Here is a 24471-nt window from a genome sequence, read left to right on the forward strand (position 1 = left end):
GAAAACCCCTTTTTCTAATCAATGGGTTATTATCAAAGTGTCTCCTTACAGCCCTCTAAACAGAGAGCACCTGGGAGCAGCTGGGTCTAGCAGATGCTGTGTCTGTATGGGTGGTGAGAACATGATCCATGCATTGATTGAGTGCCAACAGCTCCAGGCCTTCTGGAAGAAAGGGATCTCGAAGGTAAAAATTGCAGACACAAATGATTGCTCTCTCTCACCCCTCTGATCATCTACAGCCCCTTTTACCAATCTTCAAACTCTCACAAACACATTTCCCCTCCATGGTCACATAGAAGATTCTTGCTCTGAGTCCGAAAGCCCTCTGTTCTTTGTGCAGGAACCAAGGCCAAGCAGTCAGTGGCCTGAACAGGTGGATGTGTCTGGTGAAAGGTCACTGTGAGGCAACACAGCAAAGCCAGTTCTCTAGTTGGCAAAGGAAGAAATGCTTACTTTCCAAAGTACAACCCTTCACGTGCTGCCTTTGTAATTTTCACTGTGAGCGTGTACTAACTGAATGGTAAGTGACGGAATATTTCAAAAATATCAACTCACAGCATATACATTATGGAGCCGACTGCCGGGAGCTGAATTCTGGCTGTGTCACTCACTAACTCAGGCAACTTGAGCTGCTTATTTTACTTTAGTGCCTCGGTTTTCTCATCTGCTGAGTAAAGATAATAGCACCTGCTTTATAGGATTGTTTTGTTGGCTTATTTGTTTCTTTTTTTTTTTTTTTACTGTATTGTTTTATTTGGAAGGCAGATGGACAAAGATCTTTATTCACTGATTCACTCCCCTAAATGCCCTCAACAGCCAAGGCTGGGTCAGGCTTAACCCAGGAGCCTGGGACTCAATCCAAATCTCCCACATTGGTGGCAAGGACCCAAGTAGCTGAGCCACCCCTTGCAGCCTCCTGGAATGTGCATTAGCAGGAAGCTGGATCAGAAGTTAGGAAGCAGGACCAGGACTTGAACCAGGCACTCTGATATGAGTTGTGGGTGTATCTATCAATTGGTAACTTTATCCTTGCACAAAACTGCCATCCCTACAGGATTCGTATGAGGATGAAACAGGCAAGTACATCTCAACAACTTCAAATGGGTCTTTTACATAGTAAACACCATAGACATATTAGATATAGTATCATATTTTCAAAGGGAATCTAGTAATATTCCATAAAGATGTGTAGAGGTCACTATAAAATAATGTGTGAAAAACAAACCAATAGGATTAAATTGTAGCCAGATACTCTGAGATAGTTCTGAGCCCCAGTTGTTCACTGAAAAACAAGGTGGAAAACTGCAGAACTGTTAAAGATGTGTTAGCCCCTGAAAGAAACCTCTCCTTGGCTCATCTGAGCGACTGAAAAAATCTGAAATGGGAACAACTTCCTCTATGCCACACTCATAACACCCTCTTCAGTGACTTCCCACTTTGGATCCATCACCCAAGGTTACATTACGTGACAATGCCCAAATCTCGTCAACTTGGCAGAGGAAGAATTTTCGCTTGCTCGCCCTACATGTTCATTCAGAGACCCATTCTATGTGTCTTTATTCAGAGACCTAGCTAAGAGAACAGCCATTCTCATGAACTCATTGTTCACTGAGCAATGCTATTGCTTTGCAGATGGAAAGAGGGCTCTGGAAATGCTGGAACCAGCAGCAATTACAAACTCTTTGGATCAATTGAACAATTTGTCCCTGCTCAGTGGTCAAGTTATTTGGAAATTGTTGATGACCATTGTGCCCAAACTTTACTGCCTATTTTGCAATGCATAGTCGAGCCTGGTTCTACCATTCACTCTGATTCATGTGCTTCTGGATAATAACATCAGCTTCTTCTTGGTTTACCACATGCTCAAATTAACCATAACAATCCCCGCTTCTATTTCGTGCCACCTCTGGGTGTGCATCCCCAAATCACCACGTCCCATTGGAACAAATGTAAAGCAAAGTGCAGGACCATGAGAGGAGTTGGGCATGATATGTTGTCTCATATTTGGCCAAATTCATAGAGCATGATCAATCTGGAAAAAATGCTTTCAATTTCCTTTCACCATATAAATCAGAGCAATTTCCTGTTATCTGTAAATGACATATTGACTTTTGGTTTTAGTATGTTTTTGTGCAAATATCTAGGGCCAAACTCAATTGGAATATGCAGAGAAACAAAATGCTCAATTGTTCCACACAGGGAAGATATGAAGAGAGAGATGCAGACATATCTATATATCTTATCTGTCTATGGAGAGAAGTGGCCTGATTTGTCTGTATCCTAGCCTTTTCTCCAACTCTTCTCCCTGTGTGACCCTGGACTTATCACTTGACCTCTCTGAATCTTTGCTTCCTCCTTAGAAAAGTATGGGTAATTGGACCAGGCTAGGAGAGCTCTGAGATTCTTTATACTCGGACATGCTGCACATGTAATTTAGAGAAGCACATTCACAAACAACAGTATATAAATTCTTTTATATATATATATATAAAAAACAGTATACAATATATATATATATTGTATATATATAAAACAGTATACTATATATATAAACAGTATACAATATATATATATATAAAACAGTATACAAATTCTGGAGGGAAAAACCCCTCTCAAAGCAGCAGACTCCCACAGCTCTTACAGCCATCTTTCACGAGTTCTCCTAAGTTCACAGGCGCTGTCCTTGTGTCTGCGTCCAAAGGTTGCTGGTCGTATTCCTTACCCGTGGCAACATATTTCACACACACAGGGATGGGGCTGCTGGGTGAGTAATTTAAGTTGGGGATAAGGAAAAATTCCTGCCTGTGAGGACATCCAGTAATGGAATTCACTCCCAAAGATGATTAACTTCTGTTTTCAAAGATTTTGGGGGCATGATGGCTTTTCACCAGCACCTCCCTTTTCAGTGTGACAGAGCCACAGTCTCCCCGTGCATCTCGGCACTCCCCGACTCCGACACACTCCTCTGACGGAGCTGCAGCTTGCCCTGCTGCTCCAAATGGATTCTAACAGAGGAGTGGCCCCCACCATCCCAGCTTGGTCCTTGTTCCAGTGTCGCCACTCCCACCTCTTTTCCCAGACCAAACTCTGTTTTCTCCTCGTCTTTCTTCTCAGTTTGCCTCCTGCCTCACTGGGGGTAGGGAAATGACAGTCAGATCCATCACTGGGCTGGAGGCCAAGAGCGGCAATCCGCTGGGTTGAGGCTGGCCCTGTGCCCAGTTTTCAGACAAAGACAGGTTGGGAACCCCCCTGCAAAGAAGGCTCCACGGTCCCCTCCTCCCAGGGTCCTGTCTCTGCTTTCTTGGGTTCTTTCTAGGGCAACACCCGCATCCCAGTGAGCAGTGTGTGTGTGTGTGTGTGTGTGTGTGTGTGTTCGTGCGCTGGGGGGAGAAGAGGGGGGAGGGAGAGCTGGAGGGTAGGAAGGAGAGAAAAGCGAGGCAAATCGAGTGCATGGAAGGGGACCGAGGGTTGCTCATACACCATACGTGTCCCTGGAATCACATTTCAGAGTAAAAATAAGGTAGCTAAAAGCAGAAGAATCTCAAGTAAATGGTGGCTCCAGATTTGCAACTTCCAAGTGTGATAAGCATCATAAAAAATGTTGAATGCTAAATTGTCTTAGAATTGACCATCTCCTGGGTGCTCCCTGTGTTGATCAGGAAATCTCTGATTCTGAGAAACCAGGAAACACTAGAGAAAAACCATCATTTTCAGAATGCTTACAACCACAAAATGTTTTAACAGTTTACATTTTCAAGAGTAAACTGCCTGGAGTGATTTTCCCCCTTGCTTATTAATGAATTCTATTTAACCAAGTCAGAAATCTTGCTGTGGGGAAAGCTGCAATGGTAGGAGTGGGGGTGGGGAGGGGTTGTTGGTTGGTGGTTTAATTTTAATTTTTTTTGCCTGAAGGCACCATTAGAAAACTCCAGATGCAAAGCTTTCTAATAGAATTCCTCTTCTGACACAGCCCTCTGGAATACGCGGGCCTAACCTTTCCGATCGGGCGGGCCGTGCCTCCATTTGGAAACCTTATGAGGGGGGTTGATCTGCTAATGATGATATGCAATTACAAGGAGCCCCAAGAACAGCTGAAGGCCTGGGGCAGCTGAGATTTAGGGCTTTGAGTACAGGAAATGAGGTGGCAGTGGGACACCCTGAGGAAGAGGGACACGGGGCTGGAGCAAGAGATCACCATGAAGTGCCCCTCTTGTTTCTTTTCCATCATGCTAAGACTCTGAGGCTTTCAGGAGCGGGACCAGAAAGCATTCTGGACTTCTGGCCTGGAAGTTTCTCAGTCCTCACTGTGGTGCTTCTTTAAGAAAGGAGTGCAGACCCTTGGGGATCGGGGGCTGAAAGTCTTGGACAAATGATTCAGTCATTCTGTGTTGAAGCTTCCTTCATCTGATGGGAATAATAATTATACTTGCATTTACTATGTAGGGTTGCTGTGAGGACTAAATAAACACACCATATGCTTAAACTAGGACCAGTACATAGTACGTGCTTCATAAATATTAGCTATAGTTTGGGGGAACTAGACATGGGAATGAGCTGCTCTGAGCCTCAAGCCAGAACAGGCCTATGTCAGGAGCCAGAGTGAGCCAAGGCTGAGCTCTGTTCGGGATGGCGTGTGGTTAGGGCCATGGAGACAGAGGGATTTGGACAGGTGGTTCCAATTCGACAGATAGGGACATGACTGGGACACACGGTAAGAATAAGTAGGGAAGCACAAACACAACCTAAGAATCAAGAAGTTTCCCAAAGTAGAAGCAATTTGCCCCCGTTTCAGATGCACATGTTGCCCCTTTTGCCCTAAAGAAGTCAGCATCTGAGTAATGTTGGTCAGATGAAAGTGCAGGCAGAGGAGGAGAACAGCTTTGATGTTGGGTTGGGAGGTGGTTGGGACGTATGGGAGCCTTAAGTTCTTCCTCAAAGTTCTTCTGTGCAGAACAGTCAAGACGCTTGATTCACCAGCTGGGTTTAGTCTGTCTAGAGCCTTCACTGGGCACGTTTGCCTTAGGGTGACTGCGCTTTCACATGGATGAGGTTCCTGCTGCCAGGTGGGGTTGGGCTGAAGACAGTCCATGACCACAGGGCTCTATAAGGGCTGGACTGTCCACCAACTTAACTTTGGTGCCTCTTACAGACCAGAGGCTAATGAGATAAGAGGTTACACTGACCTGGATATGACTAAGAATGTGGAAATGTGGTCTCACTCTATGTATAACTATAGAATGAGCTCTTAAATATTTGGCATGTCTGTCTTATGGTTGGAGTTTTATTATTGCATTTCCGGAAGATATTCCACAGCTATTCGGATGTGGGATTGTCCAATTTTGACCTTCTTGGATGTCAGAAATCACTGGGGCCACACGTTCTGACTGAAGTAGGACTATGATTTGAACAAACACATCATAGATCAGGAAGGGACTGCAGTCCAATAGATCAAATCTCAATGACCCAGCAATTGAGAATACATGAAAATACTATCAGTGCCATTCTTTCATATAGATAGATAGATATCTGAAAGGCAGAGTAACAGAGAGTGGGGGATGGAGAGGAAGAGAGATCTTCCATCTTCTGGTTCAATCCCAAATGCCTGCAACAGCCAGAGCTGGGCCAGGCCAAAGTCAGGAAACTTGACCTCAATCTGTCTCCCAAGTAGATGGCAGGGGCCTAAGTACTTGAGCCATCATCTGGTGCCTCCCAGGCACATTAGCAGGAAGACTGGATCAAAGGCGGGCTTGCTGCGACTTGAGCCATTCCCTCTGATGTGGTATGTGCTCATCCCAAGCAGTGGCTTAAAGTGCCGAGCCATGATGCCTGCCCCATGTCTATTTTTCAGTCACTTGAGAGGGAGACAGAAACCAGGAAGATGGGTAGTATGGTGGACTGAACACACAATGAACACCACACTGCCTGTTCCTGTTTTGCTCTACTTTTCCCATGATGAAGTTTATAATCTGAGAATATCTATTTAACATCCTTTGCCTGACTTTAAAAGAGTGATAAATTTACTTTTTGTCTATTACACAAAGGAATTAGGAGAAAAATGTGAACTATTTAGAATGGTTTCAAAAGTGCTGTGTGGAACATACAATTATTCTTACTATGATGACCATACGATAACCAATACTGATGTGGAAGACAGTAAGTTTACAGGTTGCGGCCAGATCTTGACCCTGCATAACTCTAGCACCATAAAGTTATCTTGAGTTAAAACCTGGACCCTCGACAGCTTTTTCTTAATTATAACCAATCCTTTCAGTGGGTTGAGAGAGAACAAAAAAGGAGGGAAAACTAGCCTAATTGAATGTAGGATACACTATTCATTAACAAGCTTAAATAGCTACGATATTTAATAACCTATAGCGCCTCATGGAAAACCAAGACATTGCCAAAAGTAATTGAAGTTTGTGATTCTCCAAACTGTTATTTAAAGCAGAATTTGGCAGCACTCGGTGGGTCTGCACCAATTTTAATTGCATGTTTAAAATTCAGGATGGAGGTAATGTTTCTTTACTTGTTATTTGTGTAGAGAAATCCCTTTATGGTGAACTTGCTTATAGTGAAACCTTATGCAGATTTTAAAGTTCAAAGCATGTGGGATCCATCAATACCAAAACCCATGCTTTACATGCTGACCTTTTAACTGATTAGTTCCCAGTTGCATGTCACCCCCATTCTTTCTCCTTTTTCCTGCCTGACCTCTCACAGGGTGGCCTGGCCCCCTAGTGTTCCTACAGAAAGTTTCTTGGGGCACTTAGATGAGCTTGACCTAGGGAGAGGGCCACCCCCAGTGATGACTAAATGGGTCCCGGAGAAGCACCCAGTGACCGTGTTTACCTACAGTAGTAGCAGCTAATGCCATCCATCTCCGCCACTAGACATGGAGAGACCATCAGACACATACAAATACAGACCGTTCATACAGTACATTCAGGACAGGTAGCTCTGACTGTATCACCTGCAGTATTGTTGAAAGGATTTTCCATTCCCCTGTAATTTCCCATGACAAATTACTGCTAAGCACCTACCACTTATTACCACAGTGAACATTTCCTAGGAATTAGCCCTCATTTAACCCTAAGGAGAACCCTAAATACTATTTTTTTCTTCATACAAAAGTACAGATTTGGTTAAGGAATTTGCTAGGACTGCAAAATTTCTGTGTCCTATGTCTTATCACATAGGAATCTGGATCTCTGGGAGTTTGGGTTTCCTACCCTGCAAAAGGTGTTATTGTAAATGCCTCCCCCAGGGAATCATTGTGAGGATCAAATAAGAATGAGCAAAACCTATATCTGGTAAAATGTCCAGGGATGCATAACCATGTACAAGTAAGCTATGGCTGCAGTCACAAAGGATCATTATGGTTTAAACAATGGAAACTAATGGTTTCACAGTAGGTGAGGACAGCTGGAAGATCAGCAGGGCTGGCTCCTTCATGGCTGTATGGGAGAATCTGTGCCCTGCCTCTCGCTAGCTGGTGGCTTACTGGTAATCTTTGGTATTCCTTGGCTTGGCAGCACCCCAACTTATGCCTTCATCTTCACACAGAGTTCTTCTCCTGTGTGTATTTGGGACAAAATTTCCCTTTTTTATAGGATACCAGTTAGATTAGAATACACCCTAATGATTTTTTTTTATTTTGATAATTTGAGGGGGGTGGAGGGAGAGAGAGAGAGAGAGAGCATGAGGAAGAGAGAGCACTTCCATTTGCTTTCACCTGTCAGTTCTCTCCCCAAACATGCACAATGGCCCAGGCTGACCTAGGCTAAAGGCAGGAGCCAGGAACTCAATACAGGCATGGACTCAACTACTTGAGCCATTAGCTGCTGCCTCCCAGGGTCTGCACTAGCGAACTGTGCTTGAGCTAAGACTCAAACCCAGGCACTCCAATATGGGAAACAGGCTTCCTAACCAGTGGCTTAACCCTGAGGCCAAATGCCCAACCACTGTTTCAACTTGATTGCTTTTTTATTTTTTATTTTTTGACAGGCAGAGTGGACAGTGAGAGAGAGAGACAGAGAGAAAGGTCTTCCTTTTTGCCATTGGTTCACCCTCCAATGGCTGCCGCGGCCTGCGTACTGTGGCCGCGGCCTGCGTACTGTGGCCGGCGCACTGAGCTGATCTGATGGCAGGAGCCAAGTTCTTCTCCTGGTCTCCCCTGGGGTGCAGGGCCCAAGCACTTGGGCCATCCTCCACTGCACTCCCGGGCCACAGCAGAGAGCTGACCTGGAAGAGGGGCAACCGGGACAGAATCCGGCGCCCCGACCGGGACTAGAACCTGGTGTGCCGGCGCCGCAAGGCAGAGGATTAGCCTAGTGAGCCGCCGCGCCGGCCTCAACTTGATTGCTTTTATAAATGCCCCAAGTCCAAGTATGATCATGCTCCAAATTACTGGGGGTTAGGACTCTAACATATCCTTTTTGGGGACACAACTCTACTCACAACACACCATGAACTGCTATTTTTGTTAGTAACAATGGTATGAATTACATTTATAACCGCAAAGTTGCTTCTATCAGGTATAGTGTTTGAATCTGCACTAGAACCCGGTGTGCCGGTGCTGCAAGGCGGAGGATTAGCCTAGTGAGCTGTGGCACCGGCTCCCTTAACTCTTCTGCCCACACGTTGTGCTGTCTCTGTCTTTCCCAGAGTAAATAACGGGCAAGAAGGAGTGAAAGCTGGGAGAGTGCCCAGAAAGCTCCACTACATGAAGAGAAAACAGCTGACCACCTGGGATTCTAGTTGCATCCATTTTGTTTCAGGGTTTCATTTTTTTTACACCTGAGTAGTACTCCATAGTGTATATTTACCATAATTTCTTTGTCCAGTCAACAGTTGATGGACATCTGGGTTGACTCCACATCTAGCAATTGTGAATTGTGCTGCAATGAATATGGGGGAATGGATAACTTTCATGTGCTGATTTCTCTTGGTTTGGGAAAATTCTATTTTCTTGTTTTGTTTTTTGTTTTGTTTTTGGTCTAAGATTTCAAAGATTTGTCTTCTAGTTCAGATGTTCAGATATCCTTTCTTCTTTTTTTTTAAACTTTTATTTAATGAATATAAATTTCCAAAGTACAGCTTATGGATTACAATGGCTTCCCCCTCCATAACTTCCCTCCCACCCGCAACCCTCCCCTTTCCTGCTCCCTCTCCCCTTCCATTCACATCAAGATTCATTTTCAATTCTCTTTATATACAGAAGATCAGTTTAGCATATATTAAGTAAAGATTTCAACAGTTTGCACCCACATAGAAACACAAAGTGAAAAATACTGTTTCACTACTAGTTATAGCATTAAATCACAATGTACAGCACATTAAGGACAGAGATCCTACATAAGGAGTAAGTGCACAGTGACTCCTGTTGTTGACTTAACAAATTGACACTCTTGTTTATGGCATCAGTAATCAACCTAGGCTCTTGTCATAAGTTGCCAAGGCTATGGAAGCCTTTTGAGTTCACCGACTCTGACCATATTTAGACAAGGCCATGTTCAAAGTGGAGGTTCTCTCCTCCCTTCAGGGAAAGGTATCTCCTTCTTTGATGACCTGTTCTTTCCACTGGGATCTCACTCACAGAGATCTTTCATTTAGGTTTTTTGTTTGTTTGTTTGTTTTTGCCAGAGTGTCTTGGCTTCCCATGCCTAAAATACTCTCATGGGCTCTGCAGCCAGATCCAAATGCCTTAAGGGCTGATTCTGAGGCCAGAGTGCTGTTTAGGACATCTGCCATTCTATGAGTCTGCTTTGTATCTCGCTTCCCATGTTGGATCGTTCTCTCCCTTTTTTATTCTCTCAGTTAGTATTTGCAGACACTAGTCTTGTTTATGTGATCCCTTTGACTCTTAGTCCTATCATTATGATCAATTGTGAACAGATCAATTTCTGTTCAGATATCCTTTCTTCTGCCTCATCAAGTCTGCCATTAAGGCTTTCCACTGCACTTTTTATTTGATCTATTGAATTTTTCATTTCTAATATTTCATTTTGATTTCTCTTTCAAATCTAAATGTCATGGGAAAAATTTTCATTCATGTCATGTATCGTTTGCTTTAGTTCATGGATTTGCTTTTCATTGTTTTTGGGTAAATCTATGATTAATTTTTTAAATTCTATTTCCAGCATTTCCTCAGTCTCTTCATCTTCACATTTTCACATTGATATGTTGTTGTGTTCCTTTGGGGGTGAGGAGGTAATGTTATCTTCCTTATTCTTGTTTCTTGAATTTCTGCATTTGTTTTTAAGCATTTGTGAAGTTGATTTTTTTTTCCCCTGATGGCTTTTGTCTTTGAGCTATGCCTCTGTGACTTAATGGAATGTCTGCACTTTCAGTGAATATCAAGAGGTGTGTAGTGGGTGTGACCAGAGAACTCAGCTCAGTGCTTGGGGGTGGGACAAGCATCCAGGGTAACACCAAGTTGGGCAAGGTGTTAGCCCCCAGTGTGTTCTACGGCACCATATGAACCACTCAAGTGATCTATACAGTCTTCACTGTGAGCACAGTTCCTGCTGCAATGATCTGCTGTAGGCAACCAAGGAGCTCTGAGCATGTGAAGCTGCTCCCAGTGATTGCCCAGAGACCCCGCTACACCCTGCACCTTCTCATCTAACCACTGAGCCTCCATGGTCTCAGCACAGAGGACCCCTACAGTGCGAATCTTCCACAGCTCCCACCCTAACCCAAAATGGCACCCACCCTTTCTCAGCCAGGCAGCGGGCGCTGTTTGGGCAAGTTGGGCTGAGATAAATGTGCTCCCTCTACTTCCACTGGGACTGTGGGTAACGGCTAGCAATCACTAGCCCCCAGGGCTCCAGTCTGGACTCATGCCATGCTCTCCCTCTAGCTATATCAACATGGGTTGCTGCAGTCCGGTCTCACCTCTGCCTCCAGGCTGCCTCCCTCTCCAGCTCTTGGCTGCTGCAATTGTGCTTGTGATTGTGTTCATGCTGTGCATCTGTCCCTTCCACACAGGTCCACGGTGTTCCTCTTCCTCTTGTAGAATTTCTAGTGTGCTTTTCCCTCCAATTCTCCCCCACCTCTGAGAGTGCACTTCCTTTTTTTTTTTTTTTTTTTTTTTACTGTTCATCCCTAGCCTAGTACAGTATGTCATTCCTTAACCCACCACCTTGGACTCTCCTAATTTATTTCTTTAAAGATAGCACCCATAGCTTTTCTGTAGTCTGTGCCTGAAACTTTCATAGTCAAAAATCCTTATGAATTGGTGTCTGCTATTTCCTTGTGCACTTACTTGGTTAAGTTTTAGTGTGGTACACACAGTTTTCTTGGAATTATATTCATGGATATTCCTTAGGGCCTATTCTACAGAGATGATCTATATTTGTATAAATAGTGGCACAAGTAGTCTAGAGTCACTTGCAATTAAATTCATGGCTTGAGATTTTTTATGTCATTCATGGAGCATGAATTCTGGTTGTCAATCTGAGACAAACTATAGTTACAAGTGCTCAGGAGTGATTTGTATTTTCTTTTTTTCACCTTCACTCAGCATCAAGGTTTAAATCGTTTTCTTGGTAGTCCTCTGGTTGAGAAGGGGATACAGAGAACTAGCGGGACTGTTTCTGGCTCATGCTTACTCTGAAGGCGTAGCTCTTTGGGATACAGGTTTGTGGGCTCCCGCCTTGGTGGGCTCTGGGATTTGTTTCCTTCCCTATATCATGGATATTGTCAGTACAGGAGTTCAGTTTCACCTGGTAGTACAAATGATTTCAGTTCTGGGTTGAACATTCTTTTACTTCTTGATAGTTCATTGACAGATTTGAAATATCTTATATATTTCTTAGATGTCATTTTTAATTGTGCAAAGAAAAAGGTTGATGTAGGTACCTACCTTGGCAATGGAAGCCCTCCATTAATTATTTAACCTTGACTTACCTGACCAGTAAAGTTAGAGAAATCTTCACCAAGAATTTTTTTTTTGACAGGCAGAGTTAGACAGTGTGAGAGAGAGAGACAGAGAAAGGTCTTCCTTCCATTGGTTCACCCCCCAAATGGCTACTATGGCCGGCACGCTATGCCGATCCGAAGCCAGGAGCCAGGTGCTTCCTCCTGATCTCCCATGTGGGTGCAGGGCCCAAGTACTTGGGCCATCACTGGACATATATTAGCATCAGATTATAACCTGAATGTGATGTATGAGTCTGTCTTATGTCCTCAACTACACTTATTCTTCCTGGAAGATTTTTCTCACCCATTTAGTTTACATATCACAGCATATATCATGGCATGCATAATTATTGGTAAAATTAGGAATTAATTTTTGTTAATTACAATTAATTAATTGTAACACGAAAGTTTTTAACATGTAAATTGATCTCTTATATACTGTAAATGGTTAGGAAGGGATTGTCACAGTTCCCATGAGAGTGGTAATAACTTCTCCAATGCTTTCTTTTCCTTAAATGTTACAGTAAGGATGGAGAAAGTGCCCTCTGGGATAGGTGCTTCAATAGGAAACAAATGAGGCTTTGAATATGCAAAGGGAATTCTAAAGATGGGTTGAGATTGGGCTGGACACAAGTGGAATACTCTAAGTAAGACAATGGTGGGGACTTCCATTTCCTCTTGAGAAAAGGACAGAGAAGAAACAGATTGGGAGCACTAAGGTGGATAGTGGGTAGTGTGATGGCTGAAGAACTTTTCACACCATTGACATTTGATATACAAGAGTCTACATTAAGGATTTTTATGTTTCAGAGATGTTCCTGTCCAGCTTCCTAATCTGCCACGTCTGTTACACCTGAAGAAATCTTATATGGGCAGAGAGTGCTGGGATGGAGGCATGCATGCACAAATCACAGAAATGAAGTTGCTCCCAGTCTGGACCAATGCCAGAGTGGAATAAAGGAACAGAGCTAGGATGAGCCAGTGAAGTAAAGGAAGTCAGTGGAATGGGAAATCACAGGAGGAGGACAATCACCACAAAATTTTAAGCCCTTGAGAAATTTGACACAACTTGAATACAAGCCTTAAATGGCAGGTGGTTTGTATATAAACTTATCATTATAAGTATTTATACTGAAGCTTAATGGCATTAAAAGTGAAGTAGCTAGCATCAGGATCTAACTGAAGACACAATTTCACAGTTGAAGCTTTAGTTCTCTATTTATGCTCCCAGGAGTGGTTTTCAACCCCAGGTGCACAGAAGAGAGCTTAGACTTACTGGTGCTCACGCCTCACTTCAGATATTTTGATTTAATTGGATTGAGGTAGTACTTGGGCTTTAGGACTTTTAAAAACCAACTCCCCTATAAGTCCAATGCACAGGAAAGTTAGCGCCTGGCATAAAATAACCTTCATAAGACCATCGGAAATATTCAAAGGATATAGTAAAAAGCAAAAAAGAATATGTGTGTTAAGGGTATTATCATAAAAGAGGTTATTTTTGTCAAAATACATTCTTAGTATCATTATCATTCTTGTTCATGTTTGGGCTGAAAATTAAAAGTAAAAAATACAAAAATATGTCTTATATCTACCCTCATTCCCTCCGACCCCGCCCCATAATAGAGAGAACAAGAAACCTGCTCAGCTTACTGGTTATATTAACACAAATGCTATTTAAACTGAACAAGAAACTCTTGTCCAGGAAACTGAAGTTGCAGGTAGTATTATTGTCTGCTTCAAGAATGTCCTCTAAATCTACCCTGTCTCCACTCATCACTCCTTCCTGGGACAAAAGCATTTAAAGTGATGCTTTACTCTTCACTTGGAAACTCTCCTGTTCTGTGTCCGCCAGTCTTTATGGTATAATCAACTGCCCCCTACAGCATATTGAAAGACCCGCCTAAAGGTGGACCACCCCTTCCAACTTCCCCTCAAGCCTCATAAATATCCCAACTTTGTTCTCCCCATTCTGGACACTACTAAAACTTGTTTCTAGGTGATGATGCCCTTTCCTTTGGTAAGCAGCTAACTGGGCTTTGCTTTATCAACTGGCCATAAAGTGATTATTTACTGCTTGTTCAGAGATGCCCATTCGTTTCAGTGGGAAGTGTTCAAATGTCTTCTTTTAGAACATCAAACAAAATAGCTACACTTTCCCAAGTACACTCTAGGTGATTTACAGGTGTTGTCTGTAATCCTTGCAAATGCATTTTCAAAGTTGGTATTCCTAATTACGTTTCTTACAGATGAGGTAATGGGACTCAGAAAAGGTTGGAACGTGGCTAGGGGGTCACACAGTTGCATTTAGAACAGGGATTTCAGTCCAGGTGTTTTTGATTCTCAAGTCTGAAGTTACCCAGTGACACCACATTGCCTGGGTAAAGCCTGAATCCAGATCTGCTCGGGCCAGCTGGAGTAAACAGTCAACATGTGACCTGTTTAATGAATCAACACCACCAACACCTTCCTAGTGGGACACCACAAATGTAGCCAGATAATTGAGATCTAAAAAAAGTTGCCTCGTGGCATTTTTCTATTACATTTATAGGTTTTAAATCTTCAGCTGGGTAATGGGTAAGTGTTGACGTTTTTCTTTACTAAATCTTTTTATATCTGATAGGTTTTATAGTTTTATGACACTTCCTGCTTTCTAAAGCATTTTTAGTGCACAAATACAGTCAGAATAGCATTCTAAACCTCAGTGTGCCCATCACCCAGCTTTAACATTGATCAACTCCTGGCCCACTACTTCTCCACGTCAAAATGCATCTCTAAAAGATAGGACTTCTAAAGTATGTTGATGTAAAAGATAAGCACTTTAAAAAAACATATCATTTCAGGCCTAAAATAAGTTGACAGTACTTGGTGTATCAAATATAGTCACTGTCCAAATATACAATTGCCACACAAGAATTATAATATTTTAGAGTTTGTTTATTGATTTTGACTAACTTCCAATGACTCAAGATTGCTTTAATCCTCCATTTAAAATTTAGAATGTAAAAGCTCATCCTAAGGGGCATGGTTCTATCAAGAAGCAGCTTCTATTACTCATCCTAGCTCCCACCATGGTCTCAGTTCTGACGGCTTTTATTGAATTTTCATGAAAAGTTTTACTTTCATGAAGTCGAAATTCCTTCAAGCATGACCTTTATTTCTTTCATGTTCTGAACCTATGGTCCTGCTTTCATCTGCATGTCTCAACCAGATAGTAACTTTCTGGAACTCAAAGCCCCATGGGGGAGGGAAGGGATACAGTTAGGAAGCATTGTCAATACAAGTTATTCCCAGATGTCTACTCTCATTATTCTTGTTTAAGTTCGTAACTACTGTGACATATAAATCTGACTTTTTTTTTCAGCAGCAATTTACATTCCAGTTCTTATAAAGCATTTGTTTCTTATTCCTTGATGGTCATCAGTGTTTCTAATGAGTAATAACGGAACTGTCAATGATGAGGCAAACCAGGAGGCAAAACATTGAGGGGTGAGATGGTTAGAGCTATGAGCTGCTAAAACCGGCAAGCAGTTTTAATAAAGCCCATTTTTACTGGTTCATTGTATTCATTGTATTTTTTTTACATTAAAAAAAGAAGAAAGAGGGAAGGAAGGAGGGAAATGAGGAGAGAAGAGAAAGAAAGGGAAAAGGAAGGAAGGAAGAAGTTGCCTTTGAAGTCAGGTGATGTGAAATCAATCTTGCCTTCAGGAGTGGTGCAGTCAGGAGCCCTACAGGCCACCTATGAAAATTTAATTAGGAAATCTCCACTCTGGGACTCTGTGTTCTGCCCTGTTCCCTAGCAGACATGCCCTTTCCTGGTGAGGAGTCCCGACTTGGTAGCAGCTCTGCAAGCTAGACATGTGTCTGCAGAAACATCAGGCAGATGGTTATCAAATGATTTTCACATTCTCTATGTGATGACCATTGTGCCTTGCTGATGACAGGATTACATAGGGACGAAAGCAAATTAACTGGAAGCAGGGAGGAGAAGGGGGAGAATCCCATTAGTGTGGCCCACACATGTGGTTAAATAAAAGCAGAAACAAGCATGGCATTGGGTTTTATGTAGATATGTACGTGTTCTCTCAAAAGGACTGAAAGTATTTGTGATGTGGTTTGTCCTCTGCTATTCACGTTGATTGTTTTGGAGTTCGGTACCTGTTAAGAAACCTCATGGGTGCATGAAGTTGCCACAGTGCGACTGCCACTTTCAAAGTCCTACTAAGATGAGCACATACTCTGATCCTGGAATCTTGTTCAGTGCACTGTTTCTGCATGTAAAAGATACTTGGTCTTCTCTATCCCTGTTCAGAGACAGGATCTGTGAAACTACCGCCAGCTAAAGACAATAATGACACTCTCCAGTGTGTGTACTGGATAACAAACCCTTGACAGATTTCTGGTCCTGTACTTAACTTTGACATGAAGCTAGTCTGTAATGTTTGAAGATCAAATGAAATTTTTGCCAACCCTCTACTGGATAGGGAGGATTTATCTACAACCACACCATGATGTTCCCTTAATGCCTTTCAAAAATACAAGTGCTTACATCCTAATAGGTTTTTAGCTTAAGATCTAATCATCCACTCTTGAATTAAGATGCTTGAATGAAGCCAACTCATTTGGAACTAAGCACTTTAATGTCAACAGAGACATATGGTATGGAGACAAAACGACCAAGGCTCTTTTCTGAAGCATCCATTAAGAAAGCAAGACTGAGACTCCAGCATCATTATTGATTTACTCATTTATTCCCAGTAAGTAACAGAGAGTAATATTGTCTGATGAAAGTAGAAATGGTCTAATAATTATATATTATGGAGAGGGCATCTTACTACTTGAAATGATTAAACCATTCCCTTGTCTACAATTACTGCCTACTTCATTGGAGAATCACACTAAATTTTTAAACCAAAGAAAACCACAAGGTATTACACAGATTGTGCTAACGTATAGGCAGTGTAACGATCAAGGCTACTATGCTGTCATTCATAGAAAGATATGCACCACTCCAGAAATAAGCTTTTAGGAGCAGTCAAAACCAAATAAATTTTCACCACAGTAAGGCAATTGTAACGTTAACTCTGACTTGTGGTGAAAACATATTAATAAGGAATTATAGAATGAGTCTTTGGTAAGAGTATTTTGTTGAATTTAGATGCAATCTGTAAAACAAAAATCATGCTACTTCTGCTCATTTGGATCATATTAGTATGTCCAACAGTTGTGAATGATGTCAAGTTATGCAAACTGTTAGAAGGAGTTACCTTCTCTTGCCTAACTGTCAAGTGTCTTATGGGGATGATAAAAAGAGGGTATTTTAAATCACCTATGCTATATCAGCTTAACAATTTTACGCTTTTAAGATGTTTAGTTTTTTAAAGATTTGTTTATTATTTGAAAGTCAGAGTTACAGAGAGGAAGAGACAGATCTTCCTTCTGCTTGTTCACTCCTCACATGGCAGCTATGGTCTGGGATGAGCCAGTCTGAAGCCAGGAGCCAGGAGTTTTATCCAAGTTTCCCACCTGGGTGGCAGACACTTGGCTATCTTCCATTGCTTTTCCCAGGCTATCAGCAGAGAGCCGGACCGGAAGTGGAGCAGTCAGGACACAAATTGGCACCCATACAGGATTCTGGAACTGCGGACAGCAGCTTTAACTGCTATACCACATTGCCAGTATATACATTGATATATAATAATTGTACATTTTTATGGGATACAGTGTGACATTCTAATAATGTATACAATGTGTGATGATCAACTCAGGTAAGTAGTATATCCATCGCCTCAAATATTTATCCTTTCTTTGCATTGGAGACATTCAAAATCTCTCCTATAGCTATTTTGAAACATACCACAAATTATTATCAACTGTAGCCACTGACTGTGCCATAGAATGCTAAAACTTACTCCTCCTGACTGTAATTTCATACCTGTTAATCCACCTCTCTCTGTCCTCTCTCTTCCCCATCCTTCCTGGCCTCTGGGAACCACAGTTGTGCTCTTTACTTCCATGAGATGAACTTTTTTAGCTTCCACATATGAATGAGATCATGCAGTACCTGTCTTCCTCTGCCTGGCTTATTTCACTTAACATGACATTCTTCAAGCCCACCCATGTTACCTCTGTTTTGTGTTTTCTCAATATCTTTTCTTTCTCTATGAAGCATTTTTCAAGATGGTGCCATTATTTGATTACTATTCACATTTTCTTCTAGTCTTTAAGCTCTGGAAATTAGTACTGTATCTAACAATTTACTGCTGAGGTATAACAGAATATTTGTTAAAAGTACTTTGTTCAGGGACCTGTGTTGTGGCACATCAGGTGAAGCTACCGCCTGCAATATTGGCATCCCATATTAGAATACTGGTTTGAATCTCAGCTACTCTGCTTCCCATCCAGCTTCCTGTTAATGAGCCTGGGAAGGCAGCAGATGATGGTGCAAATATCTGGGCCCCTGGCACTCATGTGGGAGTCCTGGATAGAGTTCCTGGCTTCTTGCTTCACCCTGGCTAACCCTGGCTACTGCAGGCATTTGGGTTGTGTATCAGGAGATGTAAGATATCTCTCTCGAAAGAGAGATTTACCACTCCTAACCTGGGAGTGTCACCTTTGGGACACCAAACAGAGCTCTCAGGCCACACCCATCTCAAGCCCTAAGGCTCCATCAAAAACAGATAGTCCACTTAATCTAGAGTCATAGTATAACAAGAAAAAGCACCACAGTGAAGAAACCAAATATCTCCAATATGACAAATAACAAATGCAAAAACCGAGGTAATAAAAACAAGGAAGTCACCATGACGCCCTCAAATGAAAAAGACACCCCAATTCAAGATTATGAAGATGATGACATAGAAGAAATGCAAGAAGCAGATCTCAAAAAATTGATAAGAACATTAAGAAGTTCTCAAAAACAAATTCTTGAACTACATAAAGCCTTAATGGACAAGATAGAAAATCTCTCTCGTGAAAATGAAATATTAAGGAGGAATCAAAATGAAACGAAACAATTAGTACAACAGGAAACTGTGATAGTGACTGAAGTGAAGAATTCAATAGATCAAATGAAAAACACAATAGAGAGCCTTACAAACAGAATGGGTGAAGCAGAAGAGAGAATATCGGACTTAGAAGAGAGAGAACAGGAAAGGATACAGTCAGATCAAAGAAAAGAAGAGGAAATTAGAAATCTAAAACATATTGTCAGGAATCTTCAGGATACTATTAAAAAAACCAACATTCGGGTTCTAGGAGTTCCTGAAGGCATGGAGAGGGAGAAAGGATTAGAAGGCCTTTTTAGTGAGATATTAGCAGAAAATTTCCCAGGTTTGGAGAAGGACAGAGAAATCCTAGTACAGGAAGCTCACAGAACCCCTAATAAACACGACCAAAAGAGATCCTCACCACGACACGTTGTAATTAAACTCTCCACAGTGAAACATAAAGAAAAGATCCTAAAATGTGCAAGAGAGAAACGTCAGATTACTTTCAGAGGATCGCCAATCAGACTCACTGCTGACTTCTCATCAGAAACTCTACAAGCTAGAAGGGAATGGCGAGATATAGCCCAGGTACTAAGAGAGAACAACTGCCAGCCCAGAATATTATATCCTGCAAAGCTATCATTTGTGAATGAAGGTGAAATAAAGACGTTTCATAACAAACAGAAATTGAAAGAATTTGTCGCCACTCGTCCAGCCCTGCAACAGATGCTTAAAGATGTGTTACACACAGAAACACAGAAACACGGTCATCAGTATGAAAGAAGATAAAGGAAGGAAACCTCACAGCAAAAGATCACAGGGAATTCAAAGCATATATTAGAACTTATCTTTGGCAAATGGCAGGGCAAAGTTACCACTTTTCATTAGTCACATTGAACGTTAATGGCCTGAACTGTCCAGTTAAAAGACACCGATTGGGATTTGCTTTTTAACCTGATGCAATTTTAAATGATGCTTAATTTTGTTTTTAAATTTCAAATCCTAGCTCTTACCCATACATGGAACAACAATTAAATTGTACATGTAATTCGCCACTTTGCTACACTAACATTGTTCCAGGGGTACTTATGATGTACTTTTGAATTTTCTATACATGCAATAATGACATTTGCTAGCAGTTTTATGTCTTCCTTCCCAATATGTATGCATTTTGTATCCTTTCTTTGTGTTACTGCACTGTCTAGTAATTCCACCATAATATTGAAAAGTAGTGGTGAGAAAAAGACACTTCCCCCTTTCCCCAACTTAAGGGAAAACTGTCCAATTTCACTATTAAAGTTGGTTTTGGTAGATATTCTTTATCTAGATGAGGAATTTCTCTTCTGTTTCTTGTTTGCTCAGTTTTTTTATGCCAAATATCTTTTACAAAAGTTGATGTAACCATTTAACATTTTTGCAGTTTGTGTAGTATGTCCAATTTATTGATTTTTTAAAATGCTGACAGCCTTGCTTACGTGGGATAAATACCACTTGCTTGTACTACATAAAATTGTTGGATGTTACCTATTATTTAAAAAAAAGAGAGATTTCTAAAGGCAACCCAGAGGAATCCTTAATCCAGTTCTTCATTAGAAGAGATGTGCAATTCGGGACATGCTCAAGCTGACTTACCTCAAACGGTAGAGTTAGAAACATACCAGGGGATTCCAATTCAATCCCATCAAGGTGGCATGTACCAATGCCATCTCACTAGTCCAAGTGATCAATTTCTGTTCACAATTGATCATAATGATAGGACTAAGAACCAAAGGGATCACATAAACAAGACTAGTGTCTGCAAATACTAGCTGATAGAATCAAAAAGGGAGAGAATGATCCAACATGGGAAGTGAGATACACAGCAGACCCATAGAATGGCAGATGTCCTAAACAGCACTCTGGCCTCAGAATCAGCCCTTAAGGCATGTGGATCCAGCTGAAAAGCCCATGAGAGTATTTCAGGCATGGAAAGCCAAGACACTCTGGGGAAAAAAAAAATGAAAGATCTCCACGAGTGAGATCCCAGTGGAAAGAACGGGTCATCAAAGAAGGAGGTACCTTTCTCTGAAGGGAGGAGAGAACTTCCACTTTGACCATGGTCTTGTCTAAATATTATCAGAGTCAGTGAACTCAGGGGGCTTCCATAGCCTTGGAAACTCATGACAAGAGCCTAGGGTGATTACTGATGCCATAAACAAGAGTGTCAATTTGTTAAGTCAACAACAGGAGTCACTGTGTACTTACTCCTCATGTAGGATCTTTGTCCTTAGTGGGCTGTACATTGAGATTTAATGCTATAACTAGTACTCAAATAGTATTTTTCACTTTATGTTTCTGTGTGGGAGCAAACTGTTGAAATCTTTACTTAATGTATGCTAAACTGATCTTCTGTATATAAAGAGAATCGAAAATGAATCTTGATGTGAATGGAAGGGAAAAGGGAGTGGGAAAGGGGAGGGTTGCGGGTGGGAGGGACGTTATGGGGGGCAAGCCATTGTAATCCATAAGCTGTACTTTGGAAATTTATATTCATTAAATAAAAGTTTAAAAAAAATAAAAAATAAAAAAAAAAAAGATATCTCTCTCACTCTGTCACTCTGCCTTTTAAATAAATAAATAATCTTACTAAAAATACTCTTTCTTTGTAGGGTACCTCCCAGGACATTAGGTTTCCAATTCCACTGATATTAAGCTTAGTCGTGCGCTTTTATTTATTTCTTTATTTTGGCCAATAGAATATGTGTGGAATTGTCAGGGGCCAGTTCTGAGCAGAAGCTTTAAGTTTTCACCTGTTTTTTCTATTGCTCTTTCCCTATTCCACAATGTCAGCATACTCCAGACAGAACTTCTCCTTTAGCCTACAATAAAATGAGTCTTGAAATAAAGTCTTGGAGCAGAGTCAAAGCTAAATAGAGATGGACATGTAATATGAACAAAAATTAAAATCTTGTATCTGCGAATCACTATGGGGTTATTTGTTGCTGCTGTTTAACTTAGCTTAATTGGACTGATACAAATATCTGACAACTATCGCAGCACCTGGCACATGGTTCACCTGCCATACAAATTTGGTGACAGATTGAATGAGTGGATTGAGATACATGATGCAGACACCCAAGAATTCAAGCCATAGGCAAGTACAAAGTAATAAAAATCTGAGGATGCATCATTTTTTTTTCAACCACAGAGATTTGAGGGTCAACGCAGTATAGTTAAATGTTAAATTATCAACTTTTGAAACCTAAGTCACACAGGCTAAATACATGTGGTATAACAAAAGGCATGCATAAGTTGGTGTCAACTAGGAAGGCAGAACAGTGATTTCATAGAAAGGAGAAAAGCCAGGCAGCATTTCACTGGAGAATGAGAACTGGATGGTCGAGTGGATTTATCAAGACTTTTAGTTAGTGGAGAGGTGAGAGGAGGACATGACAGATTGCTGGAGGGAGAAAGATGAAAACAAAAAAAGATCTGGATTAGGGAAACTCAAGGATATGAGTTAAGATTCTGGAGGCAGATTAGTCAGGTGGCAGAACGCAGAACAAACAGATTAGAGAATTGAGAAGCTGGAAGCAGTTAAGAAGCTAGTTCAGAAAACGAACCATCACCACAAGGGCAATTCATTCTCAGTTAATCAGAAATTCAAAGTGATCTTAACAAAAATGCAAATAAGACTACCATTAACTTTTTAGGAACCAGAGTAGAAAATTTTATATGAAAAATAAATCAGAAAAGAACATTCTAAAAAAGAATATAATAGTTATATTAGAGACACACACTCCAAATAATTAACATAGCAGTTTGAAAAGAAGAGTTTCAAAATCAGAAACATATATAACTTGATTTGCAAAATCAGTATAGAGAGATGACATAACAATCAGTGGGAAAGGATAGATTATTCAGTCAAATAAATATCTTCAAAAACATTCAGTTGGACGTGACCTCATGTCTCACATCAAAATAAATTGTATGTGGCTCAAAGCATTGAATATACTAGGCTAAATTACGTAACAATCTATATGCTAAAAAAGGCAAATATTGATGATTTCATATGGTGCACTAACAAAATGCGAAGTAACGAAAGTACTTGAGGAAACCACAAGTTTGTTCTTATAATCTTAACTTGGAAAAGACTTTTAAAAACCATGATATGGAATTTAAAGGCCTTTAAAATAAAAATTTGCTAAATTCAACAACTTAACAACAGACTTGCTGGAAAGCAAACATAACAATCAACAGTATCAAGTGACAGCCTTGAAAAAAATGTTTTAAATTCATATCACAGATATATGATGAGTTCCTCTGTAACCTAATGAGCTGGTATAAATTAATAAAAGGGTAATAACTAACTAGGAAAATGGAAACAGGATATGAACGATTGTTCAAAGAAGAAGAAAATCAAGTAGTTCTTATTCATATGAAAGGATGCTCAGCTTCACTCATAATGTGAAAATGTAAATTAAAATTAAAGTAAGATAATATTGTTCACCTGTCCTGCTGCAGAATATCAGCTGCAGCGATAACATCTTGTGTTGACAAACTCAAGCATTTCTGGTAGGAGTATACATTGGTACAACTTCCATGGAAGACAACTTGACCATAGAATCAAAATTACTGCAAACATTCTCTGGCCATCTCATTTGAGGTATTTACCCCACAGATGCACCTGCACATGTGTGAAATGACAATGACTACCTCATTAATTGAAGGGCTGTGCACAAAATCAATGGACTGGAAGTGGTCTGAATACCCATTATTGGAAAATGACTAAATTTTTAGTACACATTCATAACTGAATACTGCAGCTGTGACAGTGAATGAGAAAACTCCAAATAAACATTAATTCTTACAGTTGTTATGTGAGACAGAAAAGGCAAAGCATGATGTATATTACACAGCACCCCTGGCTCTAAAGGGTTAAGAAGAACATGTGAACCTATGTATTCTCAGCAATAAAATATACAATTTCTATGGAAAAACATTCAAGGAGCTAACGACACTGGTAATTAAGAGGAATTGGCTAGCCAGGGAATAGGGCGGGAATTACACTTCTCACTGCATCTCACTTGTATTTTTCGAATTTTGACCCACTTTAATATATTACTTAATCACAAAACTAAATTTTCAAATGCTAGCTCAATTGAAAGTAATTGATTTCAACATTGTTTGAAGGAAAACTAGTTGTGCTGCAGGTAGTTATATCTGACTTGCAGAGGAAACACACACACAATCCTGAACCCCGGATAAGCAGATAATACACATACGTCATTATAATGATTGCATTTAAAATAAGTGAGTATACATGGGCAGGTATTTGGCATTGCTTGGGACACCCACATTCCGGGTTCAAGTCCCAACCTGTGCCAATTTTAGCTTCCTGCTAACATGCATCAAGGGCAGCAGCTGATGATGGCTCAAGTACCTGGGTTACACCTCAGCCAGCGAATCAGCTTCCAAAATTCAGCTGAGAACCAACAGGCTCTGCCCAGCCTAATCTTAGGTATCAGCCTCTATCAGCAGTAGGCAGGAGAGTTTCTGGGTCTGCGGGCCTTCCTCCACTGTG

General features: G+C 41.0%; 1 protein-coding gene across 9 annotated transcripts in view; it reads right to left on the reverse strand.

Annotated features, from left to right (window-relative positions):
• The window catches only part of NFIB (nuclear factor I B), a 494444-nt gene that overhangs the window by 393501 nt on the left and 76472 nt on the right, over window positions 1-24471 (reverse strand). The gene's annotated exons all lie outside the window — the stretch shown is intronic.

The sequence above is a fragment of the Oryctolagus cuniculus genome, chromosome 1 (genome assembly GCF_051225735.1).
Source record: "Oryctolagus cuniculus isolate XC-2025 breed Fujian yellow rabbit chromosome 1, ASM5122573v1, whole genome shotgun sequence".
NCBI lineage: Eukaryota > Metazoa > Chordata > Mammalia > Lagomorpha > Leporidae > Oryctolagus > Oryctolagus cuniculus.